Raw genomic sequence first — 14,700 nt, 5'->3', positions numbered from 1 at the left:
CACCTTGTAGATTTCAATATGGAAGGTGAATTTCTTTGTTTTGCTAGCTGTTTGCTGTGTCTGATTGGTGTGGATGTTAGAAATCAAGAAATTATTACCAGGGCCAGGGAACTTCACAGCAGACTCGGTATTTCCACAGAAAACAGGATTGACTTTTCTCAGATACACATCTTTGAAGAATATTTACGGGTCACTATAAAGATCTTGTTTTATATGCAGGATGGGTGCTGATTTTTTGTTATAGGTCACCCACAGCAAGAAAAAATAGTGTTTATATTGTGACACAACAAGCATTACTATGGCATCAAAAATATCAAGGGCTTCCTGGGTGAATGCTATTTCTGTAAATTCTGCCACATGCCTTGCCACCACAAATTTAGTCATGGCTGTCAATATATTTGCAGAGCCTGCCTAAAACAAGAATGTCAGCAGGTTGAAGTAGAGCAGACACATTGCTGTAGGTGCAAAGTGTCTTGTCGGTCTAAGGAATGTGTGGAAAGACACACACAACTTGCTATGGAGGGAAAGGTTGACTGTAAGAATAAAGAATATTGTGAAATGTGTCGGGTTTATGCCTTTACCCCCCACAAAAAGTGCAAGGAAGACAAGTGTGAGCAGTGCTCTGAGAAGGTTGAAAGCTTGGAAAGGCATTTATGCTTTCTAAAATTGTTGGACCGGCCGCAAATTGGCAAAAGATACATCATTTATGATTTTGAATGCTGCCAAGAGACAGGCACCCATATACCTAATTATACATGCGCCAGGGATATGTTGAAGGATGGGGATGATAAAGATGCTGTAAGGTGGGGTTGTTATGATGTAAGATGCCCAGAGAAGTTTCTAAATTTTTTTATAAATCATAAGTTTAAATGATGTACTTTTATTGCTCACAATGCCAAAGGTTATGATGGGTACCTAGTACTGAGACAGCTGGTCCTTGAAAAGGTTAGGGTTCAACTTATAAATCAGGGGGGGAAATCTCTGTGTATTACCCTTCCAGATTATAAGATTCGATTTATTGATAGCCTCTCATTTTTACCATTTAAATTAAGCAAATTACCCAAAGCTATGGGGTTTCAAGGCTGCAAAGGATATTTTCCCCCATTGTTCAATACAATGGCCAATCAAGACTACGTGGGACCACTCCCTGAAACCAAGTATTACAGCCTGGAAACCATGATGCCCAGGGAGAGAGAAGAATTCCTGAAATGGCACGCTGCTAATAGAGGTACTGTGTTTAAACTAAAGAAAGCTCTGGCTTACTATTGCAGACAGGATGTAGATCTATTAAGAGAGGCCTGTATTTGATTTAGGGATCAAGTTATGAAAATGACTGAGTGTGAGTGCCACAGTGAGGTTGGGGGGGGGGGGTATTGTTGAGGAGATTTGATGCATTGACCCCTTCCAATATATCACATTGGCATCTGTCTGCATGGCACAGTACCTGTTCATGTATTTGAAAAGTAATACCATTGCTTTAGATCCTTTGGATAGTTATCACAAGACACAGAAAAGGTTTTCAGCTCCAGCGATTCAATGGTTGTTGCATATAGAGCACATTGAGAATCTCAATATTCAGCATGCTCTGAAGGGCAGCAAAAAGCAAGTAGGCAAATATTTTTGGATATTTTTGCTGTCATAAATGGAACCCATGGCTTTTGAATTTCACAGTTTTTTTTCATGATTCCCCTGTCTGCTACTCTGAAAAAGACTTCAACAAATTACTTCATTCAACATATGGTAGCCTGCATAGCGGTACTAGGATTAAAGAAGAGTATCTCACGGTACAGGGTTATGCTGTGCGCTGCATCTGGGAACATGAATTGTGGGCCATGGTGAAGGATGATGCCTCTTTGAAGCAGTTTCTGCTTCAAGGCTCCCAACTCCTTTGAATTCTCGAGATGCTTTTTTTGGAGGTAGAAAAAATGCTACATGCCTGCGCTACAAACCAAAACCTGGTGAACAAATCTTACACTACAATTTCACCAGTTTATATCCTTTTGTGAATAAGACCAAGGAGTACCCAATTGGGCATCCTCAAATTATTTATCAAAAATTTGGGGACATTAAGCAATATTTTAGATTATCCAAGTCAAAGTGTACCTGCCAAGGAATCTCTATTTCCCAGTCCTACCTCACAAATCAGGGGGCAAATTAATGTTTAGTTTGTGTGTGCAACCTGCACAGAAAAACTGCAAACCTCCCCCTGTAAACACAGTGATGAGGAAAGATCTCTGACTGGGACATGGTGTACTGTTGAATTGAATGTAGCCTTAGAAAAAGGTTATAGAATTATTGAAATCTACAAGATCTGGCATTTTGAAAGAACATCAAATGAGCTATTTTCAGGATATATGAACATGCATCTCAGGCAGAAACAGGAGGCCAGTGGTTACCCTGACTGGTGCAAAACAGATCAGGATAAAGAACAATATATTCAGGATTATGAAAAGATGGAAGGTATTCGCTTACAACGTGACCACATTGAAGTAAATCCTGCTAAAAGACAGATTGCCAAACTCTTTTTAAATTCGCTGTGTTTGGTCAGAGTACCAATCACCTGACCACATCCATGGTGACAAACCCTGAAGATTTATTCAAATATCTTTTTGTACCCTATTATGATGTGTCCTCATGTGAGTTTGTGGATACAGAGACAGCCATCGTGACATGGAAAACAGCCAAGAACCACCCCACCAAATCCACATGCACTAATGTATTCATTGCCAGCTTTACAACAATTTATGTATGGCTGGAATCATACAGACTACTGGAGGGACTGGATGATAGGTGTCTGTACCATGACATTCAGTCACCTTTGTAAGTAGAGAGGGGGTGCAGATACCCCCTTTGGGTGATTATTTAGGACAACTGACAAGCAAAATTCCACCAAACACTATGATAACAGAGTTTGTTGCGGCCAGCCCCAAAACATATGCTTATGCTTTGTCCAACGGTTTTGCTGATCGTGGTGCCTTTTTATACAAAGGTGTCCCTATTCCTGGTACTAATATTTTAGACGTGGTGAAAGGCAACTCGCAACACCGAGCCCCTTCTGAGAAGTGGAAACCTAAAGGATAGGATGGTTTTATGAATGCTATGGCTGAGGTGAATGTTCCAACTTCTGTGTTGGGGTCTACAGCCATTAAAGAGCAAATAGAAAAGTTGAAAGATACTCTGGTTGTTAAGGATGAATCTGCTGCTAGTTTTGTCTCTGTTATGACAGCATCGTTTGGAGCTCAGAAGCCTATGTTTACAGGCACCCCCTCTAGCCCTTGGACATTAAATCCTAAAAGTAGGCTCAGGTTTGGTGACTGGCTCAATTTGTAAAATGAATAAAAAACATAGTGATACAAGTAAAAACATTTAAGTCTTTTTTTTATTTTACAGTAAGGCAGGCATGCCAGCATGCACTGATGATGGTTACATGTTCCAACCCCCTCCCCACCTTTATAGTTTTTACAAACAGTTTTACCATTTGATCATTTTTAATATTGGCATTGGAGTACATCTTTAAAATATTTTCATAGGTCACTCCTTTAGTATGGTTCAGTAGAAAAAACGCACAGTGTTTTCCACAGGTCAGAGCACTGGGGTGTTGCAGTTGGCATTGGTGAAATGTGTACTTCTTGCTGCTCTAAAAACATCACTATGGAGCCAGGAAAGGCAGGGCTATCCAGAGGTCTTCCATAAGAATTTTAAAAAATGCCATATCCAGGAGATGGGAAGTAGAGGCCAGCCAGTATTTGCCAGGAAGAGTGTGAGGATGAGTATTTACAATTAATCCAAAAGGTCATTTGGAGATTTGTCTCTGGGGTAACAGGTCACAAGGGTAGATCCCTAGAAAGGCAGTATTTCCAGAGAACAAGTGGAGGAGCTGCTGTGTGTCCATGCTCACATATAATCAAAAAGCACATTCCTCATGTGACTTATTTCAATAAGGTTTTCAAAGATTGCATAGAGAATCATGTTGATGGTGTTGGGGAGGAGCTGTGCAAATCTAATTTTGGCTCTGAGGTTACCATTCCTGATAGAATAGTGCTCAGAGAACCCCTGATCAGGATTCAAGCCAAAACAATACAAAGTATACCCTCGGTTAAACTCTTCCCAGCTGATTAACATCGGCCTGTCTTTCATGCCTTTGTCTGTTGCTTGCACCATCTGCATGTACTCTCTCACAAAAATACCATGCTTACAATCAGGCTGAAGAGGCTTTGTGGGGATCTGTTCGCTATCACAATGCAGAGCGCAAAAAATGACATTGCAGTGTTGAAAATTGAACTGGTTTCTTTCATAATCTCCACTAAAAGATGCATTGTCCACAAACCCAATCACTAATTACAACTGCCCCAGAAATAGATTTTCCTGATTACACATAGGACTACCTGCGGGAATACTGTAAACCTTCATTCCCACTCAATCAATGGGATATTTGGCATTGGAGGTGAGTAAAGCTTCTGCATAGTCAAGCTGCACTCCTGGGGCTACTTTTACACACTTTACAAAGAGAGAAGCCACCAGGAGTTGCACTTTGTAATTCTCATTGCCATCCTTCATTATGCAAAATTCATTTCTGCTTCTTGTGAGTTCGACTTTCATAGCAATGCCATTAATTAGCAGTCTGTCTTGAAAAAACAGATCACTATGCAGAGGCCCACGGAGGTCCCATTTACGACTACCAACCATGTGTCTTGCTCTTGCTTTGAAACCAGAATTCCCAACTGCGGTCAGTAGGGTACTCTCCATGAGGTCCGAGTCATCTTTGTAAAAAAAAACCAGAAGTAAATTGGGTACCCAGCACATCACCACCAAAGTTGAGAATCAGTTCAATTATGGCCTGATAACAATAGCAATGATGGTTCTGTGTAATGAGCCAATTTCCCAAGGTAACATCCAGCTGGTTAAACAGTGATGCTATGGGGTAGTTGGTCAGGGTGACCCTTGCCCCATCATCAATATCCGGCCCGTCAGCCTTTACAATCTTGCAAATCACATACAGCAGGGTGTTGTTTAAATCCGTGTAATGCTCACCATGCCCTGTAATGAAAAATTCCAGGGGGCGTTGATAAAGGAGGGATCTTGACATAAGTAATGTTTTCAATACTGGTCTGTGTAGGTGCCAGTTGAAAAAGATCCAGTTCAGATTTAACACGTTCCTCTGAAGCAGAATGAATAAATGACATAATGTATTAGAATATGTCTTCCTTGTCACAGGGTTTCCTCTTCTGCGCACGTCTCCTCTTGGTATGACGGGGATTTTTCACAAGTCTTCTCTTTTTAAACGGGATATGCGGGCCCAATGCGTAATTCTTCCTGGCTTTGGCCAGCCCTGATCCATCCTGCCTGCTCTCAACAACACGGGATACAAGATGCCCCGCAACATCTCTGGCAATGTTTTTGGCCGCAGATTTCGCATGCAGCTTTATGATTTCTAATCCTTGCCTCAAAAAAGGTGTTGCTTTTCAAAAAAAGTCCATGGAACAACCCTCCTAAACCGGTCCCGTAATAATGGGGGCTCCGTGGAAGCCTGGAAGTCCTCCTCCAGCTTGTGCCCTGTAGTAAGCCACATAGTCTTGAGGTCTCCCGTGCTCTTGATTACAACCATCTTTCACTTTTCTGAGGCCTAAAATGAAGCTTGACAATCACCTTCCCATGATAAAAATGCACATTTTTGTCCTGGTCGGTTTTGATTTCTATAGTAATGGTATCAATGTGTTGTTTGTTAACCGGCACATAATGTGGATGGTCATAGGTCATAGTTATGAAATCGTTGTCTTGCCCCTGCACAGGCACATAGCATAGTAGTGGCACATAGAAGTCGCCCACTATCTGGAGCTCTATAATGTCTGTGTAAACATATAAGGTGTTGAATCCAGAGAACATGCCTAACAGATGTCCAAGTTCTCCACTAACTAGAATGGTATGAGGTTCATCTCCTTTAAGATTAATTTTTCGACCCACTGAATCATAATGTAGGATTATTTTAGGTCCATCCTTGATATTTGATATGTTTGTTCATATTTTCTAACAGTTGTCAGATGCTATTATAGTACCTGCTTCTCAAAGAAAAATGCCATTTTTTTCTCTCATTAGCAATTTCAAAATATTCAGGAGAAATTAATGTGTACTAACTATGCGGATACTGTATCTCTGCTAGACCTACTTCTCATGATCCTGGAAGATCCAACGATCTCGCTAATTGAATAGTAAAATTAGAATTTTTGTTTTGGAGAAAAATTGCTGCAGATGCATTGCTGGGGAGGGTGATGTAAAAATCTGACATTTCAAAGATGTTGTACTTCAGTAGCCTTAACCCAACTGTTGAACTTCTCTGGCCATTCAGTCCATTTGACTAGAAACTCTCTGTCTCTTCCCCATCCTCTTTTTGACAATTTTCTCTATTCTGTATATGTACTGTTGATTAGCAGGAACCTTTTGGAGCTCCTCAAAGTAAAAAGCCCCCTTTACAGGGTCACCTGTGTAATCATTTAATCTATACACCATTCTTTCCCTCTTGTCCCTAGTTCTTTGACGATGAATATCTCATCTGTATAGGTTTGCTGATAGCCCTTTTCAAATTTCCCCTTCAGTCTAGATACCCTGACATGATCCACCTTAAGACATTTTTCCTTTCTTTTACTTTTAAACTTGTCCCATAAAGCCTCATCCACACATCTCTTTCATTAGACAAATTTACAGCATTAGATGCTACAATGGTAAGTGCTATTGTACCCCTGAAGAGTATCTGCCAAAATGTCCAAATTAAAGAAGCGAATGAAAACATAGAAAACAAAGATAAGAAGTTAGATGAACTTATTAATGGAGTAAACATGAGTGAAGGTGGAAAGTAGGGAAGCTGGAAAAGTGACTTTGATAATTTGGTGCTTCACCCCAAACTCCAAGATGCAGGAAAAAAAGAAAGAGTGAAAAAGATGGAGTTACTAAGACAAATGTATCCAGAAATAAACCTGACAACCAAAGTTAAGCTTACATTAACAACAACTCAAGGGTAACGAAACTGCATGAGAGATCTTTTAAGCTACAAAGTGCGGAGAGAAGTCTTAAACCGTGGAAAGATCCTGAAAAGAGAATTGATACAACAGCTGGTGAGAGAGAAAAGATCATTTTGTTACTGGAAAGACACTGGTTAATAATGTTAGTTGATGAAAAAAGCTAGTTAATTATTGTTGATTAATAAGTAGAAATTTTAGTACTTTATAGACTGTTCTAGATTATCATTAAATGTTTATTCTTTAACATATAATTTACTATGATACCAATAGTGAAATGATAACCTTAGTTAGGATAAATAACTGGACCACAAATTGTAATTTGAGATCTGGTGAAAAAATGTACAAATCTTATAAATTTTTGTTTAGATCTTGTTATGAAGATATAACTAATTTGAGTCAGAAGAGAAGAGATGTGATACAAATAAGGAAATGCTAATGTATATTTTTGCTGACTGGTTAGTAGAAATATTAACATCTCTTAGATTGTCTTAGATGTTTAATTTTCTTAGCACGTAATTAACTAATTTGGGATTGAGGGAAAAGACCTATAAATCTTATTAATAAATCATTGTTTAAAGATGGCTATAAAGGTATAATCTTGTATGGGCCTGTGGAGAGGAGAGGTGAGATAAACAGTAAATAATTTTTAGTCAACTACAACAATAACAAAGAAATGTTAATGGATAATATTTAATGATACATACAGGTGTGTTATGGGGGAATGCTTAGATATATTACTTAACTGAATCTGTTTCAAAATATGTCATAAAGGTGTAATGTTATTGGAGATTTATTGAAATTGCAAAGGAATGCCAATAGGTGGTTGTGTCTTTAAATATAAATGATTCTAGATAAAAACATGTTAAATAATGATAATTAAATGAGAATTGTGGTACAGGGTTAGTAAAATACCTAATTTTTACTTCTTGACTTTAAATGTACAATTCTATTTGAATGAAGTATATGTAAGGATTGTGAAGAAACACACGGAATATATTTGTAACCAATTGATACGCTTTCTACAAGATGTAACAAAAGATGATCCCTTTTTTGTGTTTTTGTTTAATTAGAACAATAAAAAAAATTTAAAAAACATCCTGTGTATTACTAAGGGCTACCACTCAAAGGATATGTGTCATCATCAAGGTTGAGTTGTAGAAGATTAATTATAGATTCTAATTGAAACCTGTACTACTAATTCTCCTTGTAATCGACTTCTGCAAGGTATCGATATGGTCAAGTTAGAATTTTAAAGAAGTGCTCGAGTTTAATCCCTTAGTTATAAAGGCCTGTCTGATGAATCTGAGTAGATGTGAGTTTGGCTATAACGAGTAGTTTGCATATTATGCACATCATCTGGAAAGAAGTGATTATGTCTTTATATGTATTGCTCAATTCATGTTCCATAAAAAGTGTTACTGACCCATTCAATATGTAATTTCAAACCAGTGTCAGAAATGGAATGCATTCGGTAGAAAGAGGTGGGGAGGGGGAAAGGGGGAGGAGGGGGTTGGGGCCCAAGCTGGAAAAACTGCACATACCAATGTCTACTCCCTCATATCGAGTTTGGTATTCAGCCATGGAATGTAGTTGATGTTCTGGAGAAATAAGCAATTAAGCATGTAGCAAAAAATCCCTATTTCCAATTTTTTTCTCCAAAGTTATAAGACATGCTTGCCAAACAGTATGTCCCAAACAAATCCTTGCCTCTGTTAAGAGTATCATTGGATATGTTCTTTCTTCTTTCCTTTCTTCTCTCTTCCTCAACTTTAATATTACTGACTCTTGAATGCAAAAGACTTGTTACAATAGGACTTTTAGAAGTTTAACATGACATCATCATTTTCAGTGCGACATCAGTTTGTGATTAATTTTACATGGTAACTTACATTATTTGAGAACATATATCATTTTAGAAAGTTGGCTTTCTGTTTAGGACTTGTAGGTTCTAGGGCCTAGAACCTTTGCCTTGGGTGAAATAATGTTCCCAGGATAATGACCATAAAATATGTACTTTTAAGGAATAAAGCATTGTCCAGCAAAGCATCAATGGACCTTTGAAGAAGCAATTTTTGATAGGTCTTTTCTTTCTTCCTGGCCCATTTTGATTTCCCAGTTTTAATAGAACTGAGTCAGGATGAAGTATGACATTCTGGCAACATTTCCAACAACATTATATTTTCAACAAAAGAAGCCTAATTGTTATCTCCCATCTTGCCTGCCTTTAAAAAAAAAAGTGTTTTGAGGCAATAATTCCTCCTCCTCCACTTCATCCTCACAATAGCATTTTCTGCTCAGGTTGATGCAAGCTTTACTCAATATTGATGTTGCTTTCAAATGAACAAGGGGATGAAAGAGAAGGGGAGCAAGGGTTTGCATACTGCTTGGCTCCTTCATGTGCACGGATGGGACTTCACTCACTTGTGTGTCTTAGTTCCAGGGGCTTGAGACCCCTGGATTAAAAGAAATCTAAATATAGTTTCATGTCAATTCAAATTTTTAGCGCTTTCAAAACTGTTATAGTGCACTATTGTTAAATGAAAGCTTAGATCAGCAAATGAAAGCTTGGACCAAAAATAAACAATCATAACATTTTGGAACCATTATTTGATGGCAATCCAAACTCAGATGTAGCAGCAAACTGTGTATAGATTTCTGTTCCCGAAATAGGTTGTTTTATATACATGGTCATTTTGGATATTGATGGATAGTGCCCTTGTTAAGCGGCTATTTTTCTAAGGGAGGGAAGCCATTATAAAGCACAAATTATATTGATGGGAGTTATGATCTATGAAATCAAACAGTGAATTTTGTAGGTATAAAGGCTGAGTAAGCATTAATGCTTCTAGACCATAATTTTAGTTTAATTTGAGTCAGGGTGGTGACAGCCTAAACACCATGCAGTTTTCTTGGCAACATTCTTCAGAAGTAGTTTGCTATTGCCACTTTCTTCCTATGGCTAAGAGAGAGAGAATGACTTGTCCAAAGTCACTTCATGCCAAGTGCAAGACTAGAATTCATAGTTCCTAATCTAATGCTTTAACCATAATGATAGACTGCCTTTTTTACTTTAAATATAAATATTTTAATAAATGAAACAGAAGAATAATCCTTTAAACCAGTGTTTTTCAACCTTTTTTGTGCAAAGGCACACTTTTTTCATGAAAAAAATCACGAGGCACACCACCATTAGAAAATGTTAAAAAAATTTAACTCTGTGCCTATATTGACTATATATAAAGTAATTCTCGTGACGTCCCTGCGTGCACTACCTCCCGGCGGTCCCCGCGTTTTTAAAGCAAACACGGGGCCACAGGGACTTAATAGAGGCATCCCTGTGTCCCAAAAGCAACTTTCGGGACACAGACAATGTTCCCTCTAATTTTTTTTCAGTGTGAGCAGAAAAGTATAGTGTTTGAGCGGCATATTTTCATGCCTGAGCACCTGAATTTTTTTCACAGATGTCACCTAAGACAACAGCGAAATCAGTATTATTTGAAACTCAAAGTTATGTTTATTCAAGGTACCCGCTTAATTAAAAGTGTTATATAATATCAGTATCACTTAACAACGGTCCTGCTTAGCAACCAAAATGTTGGCTCAGAAACTCTGGCATTGAAGCATGCAAGTATTAAAGCTGTCAAGTTACAAGACCTTTTCACCCCTAACCCTTTAGAAAAAAAATCCCAAGGGTGTCAGCTTCTGCTTTGCTACTGCTTCAGCTGTCATGAAACGGGGAGGGAGGGTTTGGTATTTGGGAGGGGTTATTCGATGTGCTGGAGGAATGTTCTAGTATTTACTGGATGGTTGGGCTACGCATGCGTGGGTGCTTCCCGCCTGGACCAACGGCCCCGACATTCCATCTTCGTGATGCCTTTTGAAGTTATCTCACACCTGACACTTGAAGGACTTATGATTGGCTTGAGGCTATGATCCCAAGGGGTGGGGAATGGACTATTCTATATATCAATTGCTTTCGCGCCTAATTAAACAGACTTCACTTCGCAACTGCTCGCTAACCATTTGTAATTAGTAAAAGTACTTTTGATTTCCAACACATGGAATCTCTTGGTCTTTCTTTCCTAATTATATAATGGAGGGATGCTGACAAAGGGTCTTCAAACCTGACAGCTTTAAGCCTTGTGGACTTCAACTCCCAGAATTCCTCCTCCAGTCATGTTGTCTCAGGAACTCTGGCATTGAAGCATGCAAGTCTTAAAGCTGTCAAGTTACAAGACCTTTGCACACCCTTTAGGAAAAAAAACCCCAGGGGTCTTCAAACCTGACAGCTTTAAGCCTTGTGGACTTCAACTCCCAGAATTCCTCTTATCTTCGGGTTTTTTCACAGGGGGCAGGGCTGCCGCTGAAGATGCCAACAAGCCCCCGCTGCCACTAGAATAGCTGCTGCCGCCTCCTCCTCCTCCTCCTCCTCCTCCTCCTCCTCCTCCTCCTCCTCCTCCAACAGCACCAACATATTTGCTGCCCAGCGCTGCAGCCGAGGTGAAGCCTCCAAAGCTCCTGCAGGCGCCCCCGCCCATGGCAGCGGCGGCGGTGCCTCCCCCTCTGCTTGGAGCACCTCAGCTGGGCTCTGGGTTACCCCTGCCGCCGCCTCCACCTCCGCGGTTTTTCAGAAGCCATGAGGCCTTTTTCCCTGCTCCCCCCCCTCCGCCGCCTTCCTACTAGCTCCCGCGGCCAAATGGCTCCTCAAAAGCACGGCGGAGGAGGAAGGGGGAGGGATAACACGGGGGCCAGCTCAGGTGCTCTGTGTGGAGCCTCCACACACAACCGGTGTGCTCCACAAATGTTCCTGCTCACTAGCTCAAAAGGGCCCTCGCTGTTTCTCCAGGCAGCCCTCGCCCCTCTGTCTAGCCGAAGGTCGCTCCTGGCCAGGGAGGCTCCCCGCAGCTGCTCAGAGGCTCGCTCTCCTCCTCGTAGCACCGTGAAATCCTTGGGTGGCTCCCAGCTCCTCTGCAATACAGCCAGTCCTTGACTTAGCCTCCACGCAGAGCACCTGAGCTGGCCCCCATGTTATCCCTCCCCCTTCCTCCTCCGCCGTGCTTTTGAGGAGCAATTTGGCCGCGGGAGCTAGTAGGAAGGCGGCGGAGGGGGGGGAACAGGGAAAAAGGCCTCATGTCTTCTGAAAAACCGCGGAGATGGAGGCGGCGGCAGGGGTAACCCAGAGCCCAGCTGAGGTGCTCCGAGCGGAGGGGGAGGCACCGCTGCCGCTGCCATGGGCGGGGTGCCTGCGGGAGCTTTGGAGGCTTCACCTTGGCTGCAGCATTGGCGGCAAATCCGGCAGTGCTGTTGGAGGAGGAGGAGGCAGCAGCAGCTATTCCCCTCAGCTTCGGGAGCCTGTGGCAGAAATCACTGCGCGCAGTTTGAAACGGCTGCGCGGTTTTTTCTTGCCACGTGCGCGGCCGCGCAGCCGCGCACCTTAGAGGGAACAGTGGACACAGAGATGTCCCAAGGCAAAAACACCCGGCGGGTGTTTTTCCCACGGCACACCTTACACTATGTCACGGCACACTAGTGTGCCGCGGCACAGTGGTTGAAAAACACTGCTTTAAACAAGCACTTTCTTCATTTAAGTGTCATTATCCACTACACATTTCAACCAACAATGGACAAACTTCTCAAAGCCATAAAACAATCCATAATCTGTTGTTTCAACTTAGTCCTGACAGTGAAAGAGATATATTTCTTTAATTTCTTCAACTTTTGAGAAAGGTAGAAGTTGCATGGTGCCAAATCTAGACTTCATGCCGATGGACTAAGATGAACTTTACAATTGCCTCTTGGGTGGCTTGTGGAATATATTATATCACAGTAACATTTGTTCTTGTGCTTCCACACTCTGTTTTTGAAATTTTGAATGTTACTAAGTAGTGCTCTGAGTAGATGCCAGGTTCAAGAAAATCCATGTGAATAAAACCATCTGTCTCCCCCAAAACCATAACCATGAACTTAATTTCTCAATAATCCTACATTTTATCAGCTGCCACAAGACAGTGAAGTGTTTTCTCACATTCATTTTCATTGCATGACATTAAGAAAAATTCAATATGTGACATTTTTATATCTTTTCTTATACATGTAAGGAATCTATCTTGCACGATAGCAAAAAGATCTATCTTTCCAATAGCAAAACAAACAAACAAACAACAATAATGTGACTCACCTCATTTATTGTTGTGATCACTTTGTGTGATCTGTCCTTAATCAGTTCATCAGTATTTCTCATGTGAAACTCTACCCACTCACAAATAATGCACTTTATTGTAGATTACTTTTTTGGATCCCAGTGATGCAGAAAATTAATATCAACTCACACAACATCATAAAAACCCATCTTCTGGATCAATCAACCCTTTGGCTATCAAAAACCCAATTGTGATATATTGTTTAAAGCACACCATTAAGTACTCATTGCAAGCTTTCTTTTCAGGACCAATCAGCACACAGCCTCATCACAATATCCAGCCAATTATGTTAAACAGAACGTACAAATACTTTGTCTGTTGGCAAATTATAACACTGGAGATCATATATAATGTTAGTAATACTTGCAAAAAAAAAACTGGTAGAAAAGGAAAGTCTTCATTTAGGACCTGTTTTATTAAATCATCTTCCAGAACAGTTGCCATCACATATGGCAAATTTAATTTATATATTTGTGACAATGTTCTGAATATATATTTTCATATTAACAATCATCATTGATGTACCGGTGGAGGAACATTTTAAATCAATTTTCTCTTATTCTATTGTTTAGAGTAAATGTTATGCTTGTCTTCCATTGACACTCCCATTTTTGTTGTTTATCAATTGCCTTGTAGAGATTCTGCATCCATTTGATCATGCAATCTTTAAATTTGGTCTTTGAATCATATTTCAGTCCTGCTGCTATATAAACCTAGAAAATACTCTTTATTTTGTGATATAAGTATAATCTTTATTGGCATTGCACTTAAATACAACGAAATTGGTTTTAACCTCACTGGTGCAAAATTATAACAGAAATGAAAAAAGAAAGAAAAAAAAAATAGCGTGTGCATGGAGTGATTGTGGTTGTATTTAAAAGTCTCACAGCCCAAGGATAGAAAACCTGTTTAAACCTGTTTGTTCAGCTAGCTATACTTTGATGCCTTCTGCCTGATTGTAGAAGTGCAAAGAGACACTGACCAGGGTGCGAATCATCTCTGAGTATCTCCCTTACTCTGCTAAAGCAGCGAGATCTGACGATGTCATCCAGTGGTGTCAGAGGGCAACCAATGGTTTATTGTGCCGAATTGATCACTCTCTGTAGGGCCTTCCTGTCCGCAGCTGTTAAACCAGCATACCATACTGTAATACAATATGTGAGGACACTTTCTATGGTGGACCGATAGAAAGACGTCATCAGCTGTTGTTCCACCTGATTTTTTTGTAAGACTCTAAGGAAATATGTAGTACCTATCAAATCAAATCAAGTCTTTACTATGATTTTGAGCTAGAAAGCACAATGAAATAAATAGATTTGTGTTGTGACTCAGCAGCAGTCTTCTGTGAGTCTTTTCGGAATGCAAGATTAACGATGCAGCTGGGGCTCGTTAGTGGGGTTTTGGAGATAAAAGGATGGATGCTGCGTTCGTTCCTTGGTTCAGGCAACATTGATGGATCCTCAATCGTGGTTTATGTAAGACACACT

The 14,700-nt window shown here is 40.3% G+C and overlaps 1 pseudogene; it reads left to right on the top strand.

Annotated features, from left to right (window-relative positions):
- Nucleotides 1-516: 516 nt before the first annotated feature.
- LOC148045845 (uncharacterized) lies at nucleotides 517-1,892 on the top strand (annotated as a pseudogene).
- The last annotated feature ends 12,808 nt before the right edge of the window (nucleotides 1,893-14,700 follow it).

The sequence above is a fragment of the Thamnophis sirtalis genome, unplaced genomic scaffold (genome assembly GCF_051295495.1).
Source record: "Thamnophis sirtalis isolate CommonGarterSnake01/CBP01778 unplaced genomic scaffold, rThaSir2_p1.2 scaffold_4, whole genome shotgun sequence".
NCBI lineage: Eukaryota > Metazoa > Chordata > Lepidosauria > Squamata > Natricidae > Thamnophis > Thamnophis sirtalis.
Note: the sequence above shows the minus strand (reverse complement) of the source record. Positions and strands in the feature narration are given on the sequence as shown.